Source organism: Toxorhynchites rutilus, chromosome 2 (assembly GCF_029784135.1).
Source record: "Toxorhynchites rutilus septentrionalis strain SRP chromosome 2, ASM2978413v1, whole genome shotgun sequence".
Lineage (NCBI taxonomy): Eukaryota > Metazoa > Arthropoda > Insecta > Diptera > Culicidae > Toxorhynchites > Toxorhynchites rutilus.
The window spans coordinates 141,669,823-141,691,788 of NC_073745.1; the positions used below are offsets into that span (position 1 = coordinate 141,669,823).

The following is a 21,966-nucleotide window of genomic DNA, read 5'->3' on the forward strand; positions in this document are numbered from 1 at the left end:
TTGTTATATTGTTCTGAGCGCGTGTATTGTTCTTTTGAGATCAAAAATGAATCATGAATCAACTATCTTCAGCTGCGACTAATGATTTATTTTATATATGTCTATGCATTCCGAAAATCTATTTTATATATATATATTTTTTGGGAGGGAGCTTCTGTGAATTCAGGAGTGTGTTTTGTTTTATTAGTGGAATGATGTTGTTTTGAATTATAGAGGCTTTAAGCTATCTCTGTTCATTCGCCTCTAGCCTAAAAAAACCCAATTCGAAAAATCAAGTTAAACAACTCGGCCTAGAGAAATACCATCTGGAAAGTCGTGCTACAGTCCAGTCGATAGCTGGATCAATCATGAATGACTTATTTGTGATTTTTTTCAATCGATCATACAAATTTCGTGATTTCAATGATTGTTTCCATCAATGCAATCAAATATTTGTGTCAAAGAGTTGTATTATGAAATTTCTTGAATGTTTGTTTTCGCCGGCAATAATTTCGTAGTTCTATGTCAACAATGCGGTCGTGTCTTGGACATCACATTTCTTTTTCAATTTTTTTTTGCGGCCGCGATACCATGACTAACACGTGTTTGTGGCCCATATGCAAGAAAAGATTGAGTACCGCTGGTATTTAACAACTGTCGGTAGTTCTAGTGTTAAACATACAGCTTTCCATCCATTCTATCACCAACTAATTACACCACCTTCAAAGCAGGTATTATAACATCCATCACGTGCAACTTGAAGAACAGTAGGAACTTACAATTGTTCGCTGGTAGTATCAAGCCCCCTTCGCCACCACCCCTAGACAAAAGACGTTAGTTTCCAGGATGGTGAAAAACATAAACACCGATAAGCGAAATGTAAGAGAGAAAGAGCAAACGAACGAACGACGGCGTGGCTCGCTGTTGAACTCCGTGTTTCGCGGTATACTTCGCGTTGCGACCTTGGCCCAAATTTTGACGCCACGACGCGCGCAGCGGAACCTCGCATCGTGAGCGGTGGTGTTGTAGCCCGGTTGTCGGTCGTCGGTTGTCGAATGTGGGGGGAAAAGCGGTTCGACTTGGTTTTCATTCCCCACCTCGGCGCGGTACGTAATTTTGCGATTGTTTTCCGCCAGATATCGGTCGTGCGCGCGAATGTTCACCTCTCCTATTGGTGTGGTTGGGTATTTATAGATTCGATTATGGCATTGCAGAGTGCAGCCATGCACACACGGTCAAAAAATGGGTGCCGGCTCGAGAGTTTGTTGACTTAGAGCCAACCCACATCATGGACAGCGGCGCGCGACTGTGCGGTTGTTGTGTCGGTGCAAAAATTGCATCGTTTTCGCCGAGCGTTTTGAAGGACGCTAACAGCCAGCGCCGAAGGGGAGGTTATTCACCCCCTGCGCGTTGCATGTAGTGTTTTTGCGAGAACATTATCTGTGGTTTGTGAGCTCCGAAAGCGGTGACCTCAGCCTAGCTCCGAAGCCGTTGTTCAATACAGAAACACTCCATTCGGCGAGAGATTAAATGCGAAAAAAGAGTCGAAATCGCATTGCATCGATCACTAAGCTTATCAGCCCGCGAAGATCAATCCGTGAGAAGTGTCGGTAATGTGTAAACGATCGCAGCAAGATTATAGTACCACAGCTTGAGACCTTCGACGTTCACAACAAGGCCACACTTCATTTCTGTCAGACTTCCTTCCGCGAATGCAAGAGCACTCAATTAGCGGGAGGGAATAGTCTTCTCTCTAGTATTTGAGTGTTCCGTACCAACAAAGCACCATCAACTTGCTCTCTCTATCTCTCAGACAGGCGGAAATGTCCACGACTAATGATGTCGATTTCCTGCTGCTTGGATTTCAACTGGATGAATAATATACTACAATAACCTACGAAGCGAATGCGAATGAGTTCATGTTGATTGGTTTACAATTTCAGAAATATTCAATCGATCAATTACTTCAGTCTGCAACTTCTACCCAGACTGACCAAACCATATGCCATAAACAAGAGATCAGGACAAAAGCCGTCCAGCCAAATTTTGGAGTTCGAACGTTTTGTCCCTCGCGACACATTCTGGGAGGCGTCATGTGGTAGATTTAGATAGGGGAAGTGGGGGCATGGTGGTCACCCTAAAGAATATTCCCATTTTCAGCGTCCACATACCGCTTCAATTCCCGTTTCTCGAAGAATATTATAGTTCAAATCATCGTTGTTCAAGATAGTAAACGGCTTTTACCATCAAAATTCAAAATAAAGGGTGTGTCACATCAAATTGCATCACGGAAAAAACGCTGTAGAAATTCGCCCAGTAGACCGATCCTTTTGAAAATATTAGACAGTAAAATAAAAACTATTAAACAACTTTTGGCATTTTCTTTTTATTCATACTTCGAGCCCAAGCCCGTATGCTCGCACCTTCCTCTTTACCCCGTCCATAAGGTTCTGTACAACGTCAGGTTGTAGTTTTTTTTGAACAGAAATCCATTTTCTCTTGAAGTCCGCCTCCGATTTTACAACTTTTGGGTTCTTCCGGAGGGCCTGCTTCATAATCGCCCAATATTTCTCTATTGGGCGAAGCTCCGGCGCGTTGGGCGGGTTCATTTCCTTTGGCACGAAGGTGACCCCGTTGGCTTCGTACCACTCCAACACGTCCTTTAAATAGTGGCACGAAGCGAGATCCGGCCAGAAGATGGTCGGGCCCTCGTGCTGCTTCAATAGTGGTAGTAAGCGCTTCTGTAGGCACTCCTTAAGGTAAACCTGCCCGTTTACCGTGCCGGTCATCACGAAGGGGGCGCTCCGCTTTCCGCAAGAGCAGATCGCTTGCCACACCATGTACTTTTTGGCAAACTTGGATAGTTTCTGCTTGCGAATCTCCTCCGGAACGCTGAATTTGTCCTCTGCGGAGAAGAACAACAGGCCCGGCAGCTGACGAAAGTCCGCTTTGACGTAGGTTTCGTCGTCCATTACCAGGCAATGCGGCTTCGTCAGCATTTCGGTGTACAGCTTCCGGGCTCGCGTCTTCCCCACCATGTTTTGCCTTTCGTCGCGGTTAGGAGCCTTCTGAACCTTGTATGTACGCAGGCCCTCCCGCTGCTTGGTTAGCTGGACGAATGAACTTGACAAATTCAGCTTATTGGCGACATCCCGGACCGAACTTCTCAGATCACGTCTAAACTGCTTAACTACGCGCTTGTGATCTTTTTCACTGACGGAGCATCCATTTTTGCCGTTCTTCACCTTCCGGTCGATGGTTAGGTTCTCGAAGTATCGTTTTAGTACTCTGCTGACCGTGGATTGGACGATTCCCAGCATCTTACCGATGTCCCGATGTGACAACTCCGGATTCTCGAAATTAGTGCGCTGGATTAATTCACGACGCTCTTTTCCGTTCGACGACATTTTTCCAAATTTACGAAAAATTGACAGTGAAGCATGGCCAACGTGATCTATACACTCTTATCTGATTATAAGCGAAATCTGAAGATATAATTCCTAAAAATTAAATTTCTACAGCGTTTTTTCCGTGATGCAATTTGATGTGACACACCCTTTAGTACACTTTTAATCATTAAAAAAAAGTGAAAAATCGGAAAAAAATTTGCTTGGAGGTAAAGTGGTCACTTAGTGGGGGCAAAGGGGTCACTCGCACATATCAAGCTAAATGGGATAGATTTATGCGTTTTTTCGTACAAATTTGTTCAAATCATATTTGATATACACTCTGTCCAACTTCTATAAGACCACCCTGAATATATTTCATTGTAACACAAGCAATTACAATTTCAACAAGATGTTTTCATACATTGTTGAAAGCTTAGAATAACGTATATTTATCGTCGTTAATAATATTTATCGTCGAAATAATCATATTTAAGAGTCGTTATTGGTCTTAAATATGATTATTTCAGCTGTCCAGTTTCTATAAGACCATTTCAAAATTCATAAGTATGATGAATGAAAAAATTAAAAACAATCGACAGACTTACATGTCAATAATTGGTAACCATGCCATTTCGGTTAATAACCTAGAAAATTCGTGTTGGGATACTATTTACCAAATGTTGCAGCACGAATTTCTCGATATTTTCCCATGTCTTCGATATTGCGGCCTGGAGCTCATCAATCGTGGTGTACCGCTTTCCCTCAGTGTAGGTTCTGCGTACAAGGATCTCCCTATGATTTTCAACAAGATTCGAGTCTGGAGAGCGAGCCGGTCAGTCCAAAAAAATTAGGCTTTTGATCCTTAATTCATTGTTTAGTTTCCTTGCTGGTATGAATGGTAGCATCGTTCTGCTGAAATGTGAATTTTTCGCGATGATTTCTACGCAAAATCGGTAGGAGAGAGGATTCAAGATCATGTATGTATCCTTCCTATCATTTTGAATGATGTGAAATATATCTTAAGCCCAAACCATGCACGAGCCTCCACCAAAATTGTTGGTTGAAAAATATTGTTCCTCCTTCCGTAAATCCCGCCAGTACCCGTTGAAACCATCAGAATCATCCACCTGAACTTTATTTCGTTACTGAAGATAACCTATACATTGAAGAATTTTCGTTTTTCATTCTTTGTCATAACAAAGCATGCTCCACCATGGCTCACATGAACCGACGTGAGCTTTGGCAAAACTCAGACGTCTTCCGATGTGAGATGGTGTAAGATTAGGAGTTTTAACCTTTTAAGCTTTCTTTATGTAAGAACTTTTAACCAAAATTCGACGAATTGTCTCCCGTGAAACATTTAAATTCAAAGATTGCTTTATTTGCATAAGCGATTTTGAGGTATTCGAAGCTTTTCTATTTCCCGCTTATCCTGGTCAGAGAGCTTCGGTTTACGTGCAGCTCTCTTTTTTGACACTTGAAAAACACAAAAACATTCGTTTACGCTCAGCGCTTGCACACACACATATGAAAATCATGCAGTGTATGATAGTCACTAATACCAATACACTAGAATATAATTTGAGGCATTGTTTGTTTACAATGATACAAAGCAGCAAGATCATCTGGTCTTAAAGAAGTTGGACAGAGTGTAGTAGGTACATGTATGAAATAAGTTTGGCCTATTTACCTAGCTAATCTCAATTTAAATTTTCTCATGCATACAAAATCGTAGTAAGAAACACATAACGTTCCGTATAATGAGGCTTGGTTTAGTTGTAGTGGCACGTTTATCCAGAGTCAAAGCCATATAAAGATTCTCTTCAAGAGCAGAATGTGATGCGGTATATCAGCTTTAGTAAACAAAACATTCTAAGTTGTTATTTACCTATGACCACTTTGACCCCAAACATCAAACTAATTTCTATGCTAATTAATCGTTGAGATTGAACAAAATATCTGCTCACCTCTCTTAGAATATGTGAACAGTCGTCCAAACTGATGATTTGTCCAATATATCAGATTAAACAAACTAAATTTCACGAGAAATTCCTTAGATACCATGTGCACAGAACTACGGCCTAATGGCTATCGAGAGAGCAATTTCTGTTTTTATTTATATTTTCATATACGACAGCTCTACTGATGTATAGGGTGACCCATAGTCTTCTTCAAACATAAGGTGACTATCATACTTCATAATACCAAACAAGCAGGTGACCACTTTGCCCCCATGACCAATTTGCCCCCACTACCCCTAGTTGTTGTTGTTGACCTCGAAAAATCGTTTACGACTCCTCGCGGGTGAATATTTTGTGAGAAAATGCACACATGAAGCCGGTAGCGTATTTTACGACAGTTTCGAAAAGAACGCTCATAATACAACAGACAACACCGATGTAAGTCACAATCATGCGTGAGCTCTGCGTTAAGGAAAAAAGACGTGATTTTCGCGGAAAGGTCCTAAAATTTGGATCTGTTGGTCTGTCACATCAAACGGTTATCGTCTTTGATTTAGCATCGCTATCATGAATTCAAAACAGAACAACAAATATAATCGTGAGTATTTGACATGGCACGAATAAAATGTGGTTTTCGATCCCCAAGGCTCCCATTGGGAACGGAATTTGGATTTTTATTGTCAGTAGTGGTGTTTCTCATGGGACGCACAGTTAAGACGACATTGATGTATCGCATTTGTGTAGTTAATTTCACAGAATTTTTTTTTGAGCGGGTTACCCTTTGTTGTTTTTATTGATATACATTTTTGATTGCTAGGTAGAGCTATGTTCATACGTGTAGTTCACACGCAAAAGTACCGTATGACCTGTGTAAAAATAAATCTCACGAAAGTCCAAAGACAATTCTACTAGTCTGGTTGAAAAGTTAAAAAAGAAATCGGAAATGACTACATTATAAACTCTAATGAACGTTAGCTCTTCTACAATTCATCAGAGTCATGGAAGAGTCGGAAAAAAATGACCGACTCCGTCTGCTTCTTCTTGAATGGCACTAACGTTCCCAGTGGAACTTTTGTCTTCTCAACGTGGGCATTACTCGCGTCATTTTTATTAGTAATACTTAGCAGAGATTTCACGCCTTGAAAGTATTCTGGAGTGGCAAGCTCTAGAATACGCGTCACCACAGTGCAAGTCGGAAGAAATTTCTTTGACGAAAGATCCCCCGGCTAGAACGAGAATCGGACCCAAACCCGCGGCATTATAATGTAGGATGCTAACCACTCGGCCACGGGAGCACCTTGAAAGACAACTATTGGCGATACGGCCACATAAAGGGTGTGTCACATCAAATTGCATCACGGAAAAAACGCTGTAGAAATTTAATTTTTAGGAATTATATCTTCAGCTTTCGCTTATAATCAGATAAGAGTGTATAGATCACGTTAGCCATGCTTCACTGTCAATTTTTCGTAAATTTGGAAAAATGTCGTCGAACGAAAAAGAGCGTTGTGAATTAATCCTGCGCACTCATTTCGAGAATCCGGAGTTGTCACATCGGGACATCGGTAAGATGCTGGGAATCGTCCAATCCACGGTCAGCAGAGTACTAAAACGATACTTCGAGAACCTAACCATCGACCGGAAGGTGAAGAACGGCAAAAATGGATGCTCCGTCAGTGAAAAAGATCACAAGCGCGTAGTTAAGCAGTTTAGACGTGATCCGAGAAGTTCGGTCCGGGATGTCGCCAATAAGCTGAATTTGTCAAGTTCATTCGTCCAGCGGACCAAGCAGCGGGAGGGCCTGCGTACATACAAGGTTCAGAAGGCTCCTAACCGCGACGAAAGGCAAAACATGGTGGGGAAGACGCGAGCCCGGAAGCTGTACACCGAAATGCTGACGAAGCCGCATTGCCTGGTAATGGACGACGAAACCTACGTCAAAGCGGACTTTCGTCAGCTGCTGGGCCTGTTGTTCTTCTCCGCAGAGGACAAATCCAGCGTTCCGGAGGAGATTCACAAGCAGAAACTATCCAAGTTTGCCAAAAAGTACATGGTGTGGCAAGCGATCTGCTCTTGCGGAAAGCGGAGCGCCCCCTTCGTGATGACCGGCACGGTAAACGGGCAGGTTTACCTTAAGGAGTGCCTACAGAAGCGCTTACTACCACTATTGAAGCAGCACTAGGGCCCGACCATCTTCTGGCCGGATCTCGCTTCGTGCCACTATTCAAAGGACGTGTTGGAGTGGTACGAAGCCAACGGGGTCACCTTCGTGCCAAAGGAAATGAACCCGCCCAACGCGCCAGAGCTTCGCCCAATAGAGAAATATTGGGCGATTATGAAGCAGGCCCTCCGGAACATCCCAAAAGTTGTCAAATCGGAGGCGGACTTCAAGAGAAAATGGATTTCTGTTCAAAAAAAACTACAACCTGACGTTGTACAGAACCTTATGGACGGGGTAAAGAGGAAGGTGCGAGCATACGGGCATGGGCTCGAAGTATGAATAAAAAGAAAATGCCAAAAGTTGTTTAATAGTTTTTATTTTACTGTCTAAAATTTTCAAAAGGATCGGTCTACTGGGCGAATTTCTACAGCGTTTTTTCCGTGATGCAATTTGATGTGACACACCCTTTAGAACATCGAACGGGCAGAACTGTCCCTTGACCAGCTGCTTCCGTGCATTCAACGAAGTTGGATGTCGTTTCGATTTTAATGTGTCCAAAAGTGGCTTCAAACGTAGAATTAAAAATATTAGGTAGTTTATATGATTTGTCTGTCTGTGAGATCTGTCGAACACGAAGTAAAGAAAAAAATAATTTGACAGCGCTATCCGCGAAAATTATGGCGAAAACAGTAAAGCAACTGCGCTCCATAGTTTGTGCATACTGGGAGATTCATCCCGTTGCGAAGAAAGTGGACATCATGTACATTGAGTTCGCCGATGTACATTGAGTCTTCATCTTCATCTTCAGAGCACAAATCCGATCTTGTTTGCCAGAGATTGAAAAATATGACCGATCGTGCACGATGACAGTACATGGTAAGCGATACTACGACTATTACAACTTTTCGCAATTGGTTTGAAAAAATAGAGCTGGCAATTTCTAGTTGAAAGATGAAGACCGTAGCGCCCGTCCAGCAACGACAACGACAACGACAGCAGCGGACATTATCAATACTGAAAATCCACGACATAGTGTGCGTGAGATAGCCGATGACATTAATATTCCCAAAACAAAGGCGCGTAAGCATTCAAACAGGATGGGATACGCGAATCGATATCAAGTTTGCGTTCCACACCTATTGATGGAGATCGGCCGTATGAACGTATGAAAGGATCCTTTCTTGAAGAGGCTTGTCACTGGAGACGAAAATTTGATTTTATACAAAAATGTGCATCCAAAATGCAGTTGATCTAAGGAAAATATACCTTGAATTGTTTCGAAGCGTGGACTTCAGTCCAGCTTGAAATACAAGAATCCACACTTTGATTCTGAATTCTAGATTCCAGATTCAGAACATAGATTCTGGAGTATTCAAATGATTTCGTGTATTGAATTCGAATTTCAGAACCAATTTGCAGATCTAATATTCCTACCTACAGAATCCAGACTGTGTGTTATAGAAGCAATTGAGGGATCCAGATTCAGGATCCAGCTATAGATTCTGATTCAAATTAAACTTCCACTTTTTTTAAACAAATTTCAAACTGTATTTTTCAGCCGAGAATTTTGGTGGAAACTCGTGCATGGTTTGGGCGGGATTCTGTGCAACCGGAAGGCTCAAAATAGCTTCCACATCATTCAAAGATTACATATATGTTCTGGAATTCTCTCTCCTACCGTTTTTGCGTGGATATCGTCACAAAAAATTTACATTTCAGCAAAACAGCTACTATTCATACCAGCAAGAAAACTAAGCAATAGATGAAGGACCAAAACCTTAATTAATTGGACTGACCGGCTCACTCTCCAGACTTGAATCCTGTTGAAAATCTTATGGGGGATCCTTGTGAGCAGAATCTACACTGAGGGAAAACTTTACACCATGATTGAAGAGCGAAAATGGAAAATGGAAAAATTTGGTAAATAGTCCCAACTTTCAATTCCCATTTCTAACAGATTTCAGATCCAGATTATTGATTGCCATATTTATAAACTTCGTCGCATTCAAAAACATTACATTGTGGCGAATTATTAACGCCCACAATGGTTCAGGAAAAAAGCTCAAATAGTTTATGGAAAAATAAGAAATTCGGATAGCGGAAACGCAAATATTTATGAGATTTTTTTCGATATCCGACTAATATTGTATATTTTTGAATATTCACGATGTATTCCTCTGTTCCGCAACAACATATTTTATCTTTTCTAGAATGTACTGCATTGATTGGAACCCTGGAAAAGGATTCGCATTTTTTTTTCGTAAACATTATTTCGAAATATATAGATCGAACAGAATTTTAATTTCTCTTCGAAAACACAACTTAATTGTTCATCTTCTACAGTCTTTGCAGATTGTTTCCTACAGAGCACGACCGCCCCTCAATCTCAACAGGAATGCTTGGTGCTTTAGTGCAGATTTTTTTTAAATAATGGTAAAATTCTCCGAATGTTTTTCTATAGCACAAAACGCGGAATGATTGAGATTATGAGAAAAGCTGTTCGGACAAAATGTATGCACTGAATTCAGAATTTGCTTAACATGTTTTTCGGATTATTTCTTGCAATTCTGACACAAATTAACAAATTCGTCGAACTACGAATTCTAAAACACCCTGGAGTTCAAATATAAAAACATTCTTCTTTGGAAGGTTTTTCGTAAACGTAGATGGATCAGGCTGGACGCGAAAGAAAACTCGCATGTTTTGGCGTCGCTTTCACAGCTTCACTTTCAACAATTTACACTCAACTGGGCCACAGAAGATGGAACTGCTACCATCTTCTAACGGGCAAATTCACGCTGCATTACGTCGATACAAAGCAGCGAATCGCTTGCAGGCAAGCAAGCAAATTATCATGATAGAGGAAGGAACCACATAAAAGCGATACTTCGTGTGCGCAGCCGTTCAAGGACAACCTTATTAGCATATTTACCTTTACGCCTGCCCTCGCACAGCTTGGCTTTCAACCACCCGTCTGTGTTTTTTTTTGCTTACCTTTTTTCACGGGGACAACATCAAGCCATACGCAAGAGAGCGAAAAAAAAACATGAGTGCACACTCTGTACCAATATCTGCAGCAGCAGATCTTTCCAGATGACCAACCCAGCCCGGCCCGAGACAGGAGACCTTTCGGGCGGCACTTCGCACAATGAATGAAAAATGATACAGTGGAAGCATTCGCCCAACTGGTCCATTAATAAAACATCTTTATCAGTGCGAAAATAGATGATTCGGTGGACAAGCTGAGCGGTTCTCGGTACCGAAGCAGAATGAAAGAAGGCACGGATCAAATTTCAGATTAATTACCTCATCGAGCAAGCGTACAATGAAAAGGAAAGGCAAGACACAATTTAAATGCATTCTTCGAGGCGGAAATGCTAACACTAGATCTCCCGCCAAATAGATAAAACTTTTTGATTCTCTTCCTGTGCCCACTACTCAGCCAGCAGCACTTGCATAAATTACCACCTTGTTTGAACATTGTGCTACCAACGAGGGAGTTTCATTCTTATGCCGTTTAACCCACTCACACTCGTCCAGGAGAAAGGCAACAAGTCGGGGGCGACGCTAGTTGCAAAGTGCGGTATAATGGATGCTAATTAATATTCTTAGCCACATTGTACACACCGAACAAGACGCAACGGCGTTGTCACGCCAATGCCCCGATCCCACTAGTCCGCAAAGGAATTCTGCGCAAAGTCTCACGCTGCCGGGCTTCAACGAGCATTGTTCGGGAGCTGGTCTTGAATATCAAGTGGAAAAGGCAGCAGTAGCAGCCAGCAACGCAGCACTTCAGAACAACTTTCGCGCGACTTGACCAGAAAGGTTCTAGGCGGGTTCTAGGAAATCGGTCAGGTCTCGGTACTAGCCCACGCAATGGTCGCAACGGTCGTTCGCTCGCTACTGGTGGTGATAGTGAGTAAGGACATCGGGAAACTTAACAGCATAGTATGCATGCATGTCTTCCTCCAAACCGCCAGAGCAAAGATAGATATCCGAATTTTAGCCGGTGGCCGGTGAGCACAAACGGCTTATGTTAATCTGGTGGTGCCGACTCGGTCGTTGTCGTCGAAATTTATAACAACATTGCCTTCAGCCAGCAATGGCGACCGGTTTTTTTTGACTTTCCGGTTCTTTTTGTTGTTGTTGCTGCTGCTGCCTCCTCGCTACGAAAACAAAAGTTTTGAGATTTCATCGTTTTGTGGCCGCAACGAAGGCTCACTGTGCTGGTTTTGATGACCAGCCATGTGTTGGTTTGCATTTTTTTTTCTAGCATGTTCTGAAAGCTAGATGAAAGAACTAGTTGAATTTGGCATTCTGCAACATCCAACGATCATAAATATTCCTCTTAAAAATTTCACTTCTATGTTGATTCTTGCTATAACTGTTGGTCAGTAGTGCAGGTACCGTTCAAAACGAAAACCACTTTCGAAATATTTTGGAAATCACGAACAGAGTTCGTCGCCTGAGAGAGGAATTAAAGAAATAAACGAAATTAAAATGGCTAGCTGCAATTGAACCATGGTACAACTCCGCCTGCGAATGACAGATCTCTATAGTAGAATGTCTGAAATAAACCTGAAACTATTGAAAACCAGAGCAGAGGGCAATTTTTTTGACAATTTTTATTCTTCTAATGAATAATGTACTATTTTTTTCTATTTATTTTTTGTGGTAAAAATCGTTCCATATCTTGAACAACACTTAGTTAGGCTATAATATTCTTCGAAAAACGGGGATTGTAGTGGTATGTGAACGCAGTAAAAGGGGATATTCCTTAGCGTGTTCATTTTATCATCCCTTCCCCTACATACCTCTAATCGGATGTTTTAAGACGCGTCCACATTACGTCAATCGGCATTGGTCGCCCGGTAAAACCGACTAAATGTGAACGTACCGCCCGGGCTTGCCGACGTGTCGAAAACCGACTCGAAACAAACCGAACCCAACCCGAAACAAGTGGGTCCGGATCGAAGAAAGTCGAACCAAAACAAAACGAGGTAAATTAGCGTCGACGACATTGGAATTCGTGTGTTCGCAACGGCTTCGTGCATCCGATGGGGATTCGGCTTCGTGCACTCGATGGGGCGTCCACATTACATAACAAACCGAATATGCCGCCTGGTACAGGCCGATCGGCATTATTCGGCATAATGTGGACGCGCCTTTAACCCTTTCAATACGGCAGTGTGCTCCGCCGGAGTGCTACCCCTGTACGGAGCACTGCGCCGATCGCGCTGGAGTGGTCGATGTGCAGTATGACTTTCATGTCGTCTAAAGACGACGCTCGTACACACAGCTCATCGCACGGATGTCTTTTATAGACGACACTCATACACACTGGTCGTCGCGCTGATGTCGTCTATAAACGACGCTCGTAACGAAAGGGTTAAAATCACCATCAGCAGACGATGCTCTTTCGTTTTTCATATGTAAACAGAGAGAATACTTGGAACGGTGAGCTATCAAAATTTCAAGAAAGTAACATGAAAGAGAACTCTGTGCTGCTTGCACTCTCGAAGCATTGCTTCTTTGGGTTTATCGTGAATGCAAGCTAAAAACGATTAATCTCATTCTGTACAGCTGAGGGCGAGAAGTTCTTCGGACTCTGTACAACTCACTCTGGTACAAGAACGTTGCGTTTTATTTTGCTCTTTGTCCAAAGTCGTCTAGAATAACCGAACTAAAGCCTTATGATCACATTTTTAAAACAACACTTAATCTTCTTGAAAACGTCAGACCTTACAGCGCATTATTAACCTTTAGATAGCCTCGGCGATATTATTATTGTCCGGAACATTGCCTGATCCCAACGGGTGCTTTTTATTCATAGGGAGAGGAAAGGGAATGGACAAGTGGATTTGGGGAAGTGTAGCTGACTAAATAAAACCATTTGTACTTTTTGATAAGATATCAGAGACTTTCCGAAACGACACTTTAGGTATAATAGAATGTCGCCATATTACAAGTCATCTTCTTTTACTCTGAAAAGTGCTTGCCAACGTAGGATAATTTTTAATATACATCGACTCACCTTGTCCGTCATGAAAGAAGATGTGAGTACGAATAAGGAAACCAGACCATTGAGTAGAGATGAGCAAAGTAGTTCACTTTGATGAACGGCTCAGTCGCTAACCGTTCAACTAAGTAGACCAGTTATTTTGAACCGTTTTTGAACATTGAATTTTAGCTGGAACCCAATATGCATAGGTAGCTTCACAGCTATTCATGTCCTGGCATTGAAATCGTTAGATTAAATAGGATATTTTCTAAATTGTATGGAAAATTTTTTTTTGTTTATTATTTAGAAAAGAAAATGTGCTTCTTCTGTAGTGTATGTGAAAATATGTTTCTCACCCGACAATGCTGTATGTAATCATTTGATTCACACTTTTTTTTATTTTTTGTTGAGAATCAACCAGCTTCACCTTAAAGGTGAAGCCACAAATGGCTGCCACAATGACGCTCACTTCTTTCATCTCCCTCCCTCACCCCTCGCCCGATATTCAATAATTTTGCGAAACAGTGTGTCGAAAATGATCGTTTTCGCACACTTCCCATCAAGTAATATCAACCAAACTCTAATCGATCACTCACAAGATATTAAATTTTCATTTGCCGTCGCAAGTTAAATTTTCATTTTTCAATTTTTCGCAATGATTTTGTTTGCATTGGTGAAAACATCGTTATTTTTTCGATACTAATGCCAGACAACATCATCGAAACAGCTATAAAAACCACTCAATAAAATGTTATTCCTGAGTCATAGCGTTTCATGTCATCATGAAAATCAATAAAAAAATGTGTTGATATGAATACAATTATTTCTTTTGCGTTTAATAGTTATATAACGTAAGTTTTAGCAACATTGGTTAAGAAAATCGTATTTCAGAGCTCGGAACACTGTCACGGCTGCCTCTTCTGTCAAAAATAGTAAACGTAATGTATTACCATCAATCAAAATGCCTCGGCCAACGAAGAGAAGGGTTAAAGCTCTCCAACGTGAGTATTTGAAAAAAAAAACGAATGACGAAGGAACATATTAAGGAATTATCAATATCGAGTTACTGTGCGGAAGAACTTGTTAATGCCGAAATAGCCCCAATTTGCATGTGTTATAAATTTGCTCATGTTCCGCTCGCATGATCAAAATTTTACTTCATATGCAAATACACCATCTATATATACAGCCATTCCATGCCAAACCGATATATTGGTTCTCAGATTTTCGTCAAAAGTGGTAGTTTTGTTCTTTATCGCAAATTATGAGACCCGTTTTTAATTTTTTTTGAGTTTTTGAGTTATGATTTTTCAAAGCTAGCCGATGGTCCAAAAATCTTTTTTTCCTATTTTTCCACTCCAAAATATCATAACTTTTGATCTACTGGGCCGATTTATATGATCGACATATCAAATGAGCCAATGAGCTGATCTTGTTTGAAACAATATAACACTCTGTATAAAAATGGATCTTGTTTTCGTAATTATTGATTATATTTGTTTTTTATAGCTTACATCGTTTCGGGACCAAGGGCGCCATTTTTTTTATATTCTTTTCCTGAAAGCTGAGGCTTTTTCACATAATATATCCGAATACCAGAGAGGAGTTATTTTTCGTTTTTAAGTTATTTTTTTCAAAGTCAACATGTTTGCAGTTTTCGTTCAACATTTCTATGCGACTAGACTGGATGTATGTAATTATAATAAATTCTCAGCTTTCCAGAAAAAATATAAAAAAACTATAGTGCCTCTGGTCACGAGACTATGAAAACAATAAAAAACGAATACAATCAATAATAACAAGAGCAGAATTCAAATTTTCTGCAGGTATAGTATTTTTTCGAAAAAGACCAGGCTTTAATTTTTTTGGCTTTTTGGCTTTAATTTGATATGTCGATCATCTGAATCGGTCTAGTAGTTCAAAAATTATGAATTTTTGAAAAAGTCATTTTTGGCAAAAATGTGAAAAAAAATTTTTCTTTTGGATCACCCTAAAATGAAAATGGTCACTCCAACAAAAAAATAAAAAAAATACGGGTCTCATAATTTGCGATAAAGAACAAAACTACCACTTTTGACGAAAATCTATATCCACTATATCGGTTTGGCATGGAATGACTGTATATTAGGGTGCCAATGAATGTATGGGAAAAAATCTATTTCAAAAAGTTACCCTATACAAAATGTTCACCACCTCGAAAAAACACCCTATGCCAAATATCTGCTCAATCGGACTTAAGGGAGAGTTTTCGAAAAAAAAATTTTTATGCCAAATGTCTTAAAATTGCATGAAACGTCGAGATCTAGTGTCATCCCGAAAACAAATTTTTTGTCAAAAATCGGCCTTCTGGGACTTAGTTTTTTTCGGCATACGAAACTAAAAGTATGGTTTAAGGTGCCAATAAAAATAGTTATCTCGATTTTTCATTCGGAACTTGCTACGAAATGTTGATTTGTACGATAACATACCCTATGCAAAATATTAGCTCATTCGGACTCCATTTACTGGTGTCGCAGACGTTAAAATTTGAGTTTTTTAAAAACCGCAAAATCACCGGAAATCGGGGTTTATAGAAAAAAAATTTGATGCCAAATATCTTAAAATTGTATGACACGTTGAGATTTACAGTTATCTCAGAATTTTTTTTTTAAATTGATTTTTCGGACGAAATATCGACCAAGTGACAAAAAAAACATTTTTTTTAACAAAAAAAAAGTTTTCGAGATAACTGTAAATCTCTACGAGTAATGCAATTTTAAGACATTTGGCATCAAAAAAAAAATTTTTTTTTGTTTTTTTTAAACCTCGATTTTCGATGATTTTTGGTTTTTCAAAAAAAAACTCCAATTTTAACGTTTGTGATACCAGTAAATGAAGTTCGAATAAGCTAATATTTTGCATAGGGTATATTATCGTGCAAATCAACATTTCGTAGCAAGTTCCGAATGAAAAATCGAGATAACTATTTTTATTGGCACCCAAAACCATACTTTTCGTTTCGTATTCCGAAAAAAAACCCAGTGTATCGATTTTTGACAAAAAAAAATTTCGAGATGACACTAGATCTCGACGTTTCATGCAATTTTAATACACTTGGCATCAAATTTTTTTTCCGAAAACCCAGATTTCCTTTACTCCCCCCTTGGGTGATTTTTCGATTTTCAAAAAACTCAAGCTTTGACCGCTTTGCGCCACTCTCCCTTAAGTCCGATTGAGCAGATATTTGGCAGAGTGTTTTGTCGAGGTGGTGAACATTTTTTATGAGGTAACTTTTTGAAATTAGAGATGACCATTTTCATTGCCACCCTACTGTATATATGTATTTATATTTGCAATTGTTCATCGGAACACATCGTTCGTACATTTTACTCCAGTATTGAATTGTTATTTTTTTCAAATGTATTCTAAAACTCGTGTCAGTGGAGCGCCACACAGCCTGATAAGAGAATTGATCTATTTACGTTCCGAAAGCAAAACAAACCGGGTAAATTATTATAAATGGATTTAAGCACTGGATTAGATTATTTTCTCTCAAAGTTTTGTCACTTTCTCTTTTTGCATGAGCAGTGGTCTTAATGTTTTGTCCAACACTGTATGTACTTTCTGTTTATCAGAAAAAAAAATCGTAGGAAGCTGAATCATGAATCGGATAAACAAACAGTATTCTAGTGGGAAATCAAATTGAAAAAATTTTTTTTCGTTACTTTCTATCCATTGTTTAGTCTGTTGCGTGTACCGTGATAACTATTACCGGAATCTTTGTGAAAATTGAAAAATGTTGTTACCGGATTTTTCTCTGATTATGGTGAAGGTGGGACGAAGCCATTGCAATAGTGTGGGTAAAATCACGTGTATTCATTGGGTAATAGTGTTTGTGAGAGAAGTGCAAAGCACCCGGTTTGTTTTGCTTTTGGAACGTAAATAGATCAATTCTCGACACGCAAAAAAAATCGAATACCTTCTTATATAAATTTGTTTACGCTCCGTCGATGGTAACACTGCATTTCCCACTTAGGGACGAGAATATTCGGCTACTCGTTCAGTCTGATCGGATGGTTTTCAGTGTCAAGATGTACAATTTACAAGAACGTTTATTTTTTAGGGAAATCGTATTACTCGAGCAACCGAAGCCTTAATGAAACTTTGTCCTCTTATGGTAAGAATTTCAACATTTCTCGTCGTCGATTATTTCCTCGGGGGGTACGTGAAGGACCGTTGCTATGTTAATAAGCACCAAAATTTGGAGGAACTTAAAGCAGAAATAACTCGGATTTTCAACGGAAATGTTAGAGTTGTGCATGAATAATTTTGTTCGCCGTTTAAAACGCGTTATCGAAAAAGGGGTGATCACATCGAAAATGTCCTAAAATAAACTTTATTTTCGTTTTCAAAATAAAAATCGGTAGAAGTTATTAAAATTTGTTGCGTGAGCGTTTAATCTGCAAGACCCTGTATATTTGATAGTACAGGCAAACCTATTTTTTGTGCGAAGGCACCGCACAAAAAAAATCGTACTAAACTTCACCAGTAGCTTCAAAAAATTGTTTTCGCCACACAATAAGGAAAAAAAATATGCGGTGCATAGGGACCACATATTAAAAGTTTTCTTAAGTAAATAAGCCAAATCCTAATGATTCCATTCTCGAACATCGTTCAATTTGTTTTTTTTTTCCTTCTATACGTTGAGACATATTGCCCTTTTGATTTTGTGCGATTTTCTAAAGAAAAAATCGGTCATAAAAAAGCGCACAAACCAGGTTTTACTGTATATGAAAATCTGTAAACCAATTAAAGAACAGAAAATCAGTGACTGGAAAATGAGAAACTTATCATATCAAGATAAAAACAAATCGTTTCAGAGCTTCAGAGCTATAGAGATCTGTTGTATTTTCACGGTTTACAGACGGTACAAGCACTAGCATTGAAAGGTCACAATGAATTCTCGCGTAACTTTTGAAAAGGTCCAATGTAACATTTTCGTCAACTCGAGAAAAATGAAGTTGAAGACCCGAACATTATTCCGCGAATTGTCTTAAAAGGTATCGATCTTTATCACTACTTTTACCACTAGCAGTCGATAATAACTCTGAAAAACCAATCGTAACAGTTGTTCCGTGATTTGAGCTTAAATTTGAAGCCTCGGAGCGAAAAATGTTACATTGGACGTTTTGACTGCCCCTGTTTGCACATTGGACATATTACGTTTCACGATAAGATTTTGAAACTAACTACTGAAGAACAATCGAAACATCAGCATTTCATTCTAAAGACAGATTATTATTGTCATCACTCGTTGAATTGCACTGACATAGATAACAACAACTGAAAGAAACAAAAACTCAAAACGACCGAAGTACGACTTCGTGTTGTTTTGATTGCTTTGTTACTTTGGACGTTTCGAGCGTCGGAGGAAAGAGGCGTCTGAAGTAACAGCCGAGTGCTTAAAATCCGAATCTGTACATTGGATATTTTTTGCATCGGCGATTAAAAGATGAAGAAGATAGATACGTGAACGATTGTTTTTGTAATGCATTCAATGATTGAAAACTAATAGCGTGCATCCATTAACTCGATTTGTTTAAATTTGTTACATAGGACCTTTTCAAAAGTTACGCGAGAATTCTTTTTTTCTCAATTGCTGTCACACCAAAGTATTGACGGTTTTTATTTAACTTAACCTTTTTACAACAAAAAATCACCTTTCTAGAACACACCGTTGTTGAGTTGATTTCACTCAAAAATCTCTGCCTCTGATTGATATCGTACTGCGAATTTCTATGCGACAACATCACATCAATTTTCTCCCGCAATATAACTGCTCAGCGTGAATGCTTCTCCAATGGCCGGAACACTAAATCCAGTCCCAGTTTCCCTCAAACATCACAAATGAAACAAATCATCACTTCGGCTGCTTCTGTCAGAGCTTCATTTCTTCTCGCGAGCTACTCTTGGATACCGGTAGCATCAGCCCAGCATCACTTTGGCATACTTTTCATGAATGGAGCAGACTCGACAGTAGCGCTCTGCAACAATAACAAAACACAAACACCGGTACACTATTCACGTGTGTGTGGGCACACAAACTTTCAAACACATACGCACACAAACAACTATACACACGCACACACCACCCGGAACTTCAATGGCTATGTGCTATGATAATGATCGCGAACCACACCAGAAAACACCTCGCGCACACCTTCGTTACGGGGTCGATTCGTTTTGTGGATTTCATATATTTACTGATTTTGCACCACAGTCGAGGGCACACACAGCAGGCAGCAAAAAAGCAACAGTGACGCCGAAAGCTTACTTTCGCGGTCACCATCAAGTTCCGTTGGGTACTCTATGCCCCCGGAATGTCACCGGATGGCGGAGACCTTGCGGCGGCTGGCATGTTTTCGCTATTCCTCTCACGATTCTATTGTTTTGTTCACTTGTAGACTTTGAAAATGGTAATTATAGTATCTATCCAGCACACCAAGTGTGTTCTAATGGGCACGGCCCGACGAGATCGCACTGCAAACGCGGTGGCGCGGCTGCGGCGGTGAAATCGATGGTGAATGTTGTGACACACAATGAATGGGGCACACAAATCCGCTAGAAATGTGCAACATAGAAAAGACGCGCGACCGAGCAGATCAATGGATGGTGAGAGACTGACGTTTTCCAACAAGTGAACAGACGAAACTTTTCGAACGTTGGAAAAAGACGAAACGAGACAGAGCAAATGAAGAAAAAAAAATAACATCGCCGCACTCCCGCGAATATAGTGGAGGGCGAAATACACGCCAAGTAGCAGCGCGCCGATAGCATAAATACACCAACACAACACCACTATATGAGCGAGGTGGCGGCGGCGGCGTGAAAACAAGCTCCATCGGGGCGACGATCGCGTGAGTGTGCACTTCTTGCCGAAAGCTGCCACAATGCGAGCGCCAATGTGGGAGCTCGAGTGAGTGCCTGCGCTTGGTGGAAGTCTTCTGCAGCTAATAGCGCTCTCGGTTCTCATCGGGTGGACTCTCGGTGGCCCTTTGCAACATGGTGTGGAAAGCTCTGAAGGTGAACAGTGTTGCCGATGATCTTGTGTATCATACATCATTTTTACCAGATTTTTCCGTGTTTAAGTTGTGTGAAGGTATTATTGAATTATAAAACATGATTTTGAACAATTATGCCATGGAACAAGATCACATATAGAAACTCCTATGGAAAAGTTGTTGGTGGTTCTGTAAGTAAATATCTGAGGTATGTAGCGTCATAGCTCTGATTTTCAATTAGTTAAAAGTACCACCGAAAATTTCCTAATGGTACTAAATGTTTATGATGCCCACTTCTTTTTTTATCCCATTTGTTTAGTTAGTTTAGGCTCATTAGCATTTTAGGTGTAACAGAGCCCTATTTTATCGCTTACGTGTTACATGTTTTATGGTATCTATAATTCGTAAATTACACAGTAGCCATTTAGGCGCAAGCATTCCTTCTGTTCCTCCATTGTACAGTAGATCGGACAGTGGAGACAGGTCATATGATCATTGTTGTGTTATTATATGGCACAATAGTCCATTGTTTTTCTTGTTGCAAGCAAAGCTGCCCGATGTTGTCACATATAGATGAAGAGGGGCCAGGATTCAAACCGTGAATTGATCTCAATTTCTGATGGTTGTTGCGTGGACGAAATTATTCTATAACAACACAAATATGGTCGATTGAGGGCCCTGAGTTTTGAACTAACGCGCAACCAATATGGCTACGAAGACCCCCAAATGCTCACTTCTTGCTATCTAAAAAATCTAGAAGAAAAGTGTCATTATCGTCGGGTTTTCACTGGAATTTATAAAACCGTTGACCATCGAGGCCAGAAATTTCCTAATAATAACAATATATTGTGTTTCTGAAAGCTCAAGAAGAAAAAAATCCCTTGCAAATATCAGTGAGGAATGAAACGTTTCGCTTATCTTGCCTATATTTTTGAATATACTGCAAAGCTCTAGAGCAAGAAAAAAGTCACAGGAGGGTTGTATCCGAGACACGACCGCATAGTTGACGTAGGATTCCGTTAGGCTTCATGTTGATTTTGGATATGTTTGAAGAATTGCATCGTTCAACTTTTTGATAATGATTTAGTGGCCCTGAAAAAGGCCGTTTTGTTTGGTTGTTGGGTATTGTTTGTTCACTGTTACTTTTCTTTTATAATTTTTACTTTCTGAGTGTTTATTCAACCCAATGCGAATTTTAATTAGACTAAAAACACCGAATACTATATGTAGAACATATGAGAAATCACTTTTTCTAATATTTCTTCACTTTTCCAATTTTTCTAACCGTATAAACTTTCCTTGGGTGAAAATGAACACAACAAAACAGACAGCTTAAACCAAACGACCCGTTCTCGAGCGGAGATACACCTTGGTTTATTTTTGTGAAAATTGAAATAAATCGTTTCATATATCAAATTTGAACACAACTGCTACC

At 40.0% G+C, this 21,966-nt stretch overlaps 1 protein-coding gene across 5 annotated transcripts in view; it reads right to left on the minus strand.

Moving 5' to 3' along the window:
- LOC129770491 (ecdysone receptor) overlaps positions 1-21,966 on the minus strand; it is a 680,728-nt gene that overhangs the window by 546,995 nt on the left and 111,767 nt on the right. Inside the window, exon 1 of one of the 5 annotated variants that reach the window (XM_055773361.1) lies at positions 19,206-20,129. The exons of 3 other annotated variants lie outside the window; for them this stretch is intronic. The gene's annotated coding sequence lies outside the window, so the exon portion shown is untranslated. Of the gene's footprint in view, positions 1-19,190; positions 20,130-21,966 lie in introns of those variants that run through there. One more of the 5 variants, XM_055773360.1, reaches the window with a different exon arrangement.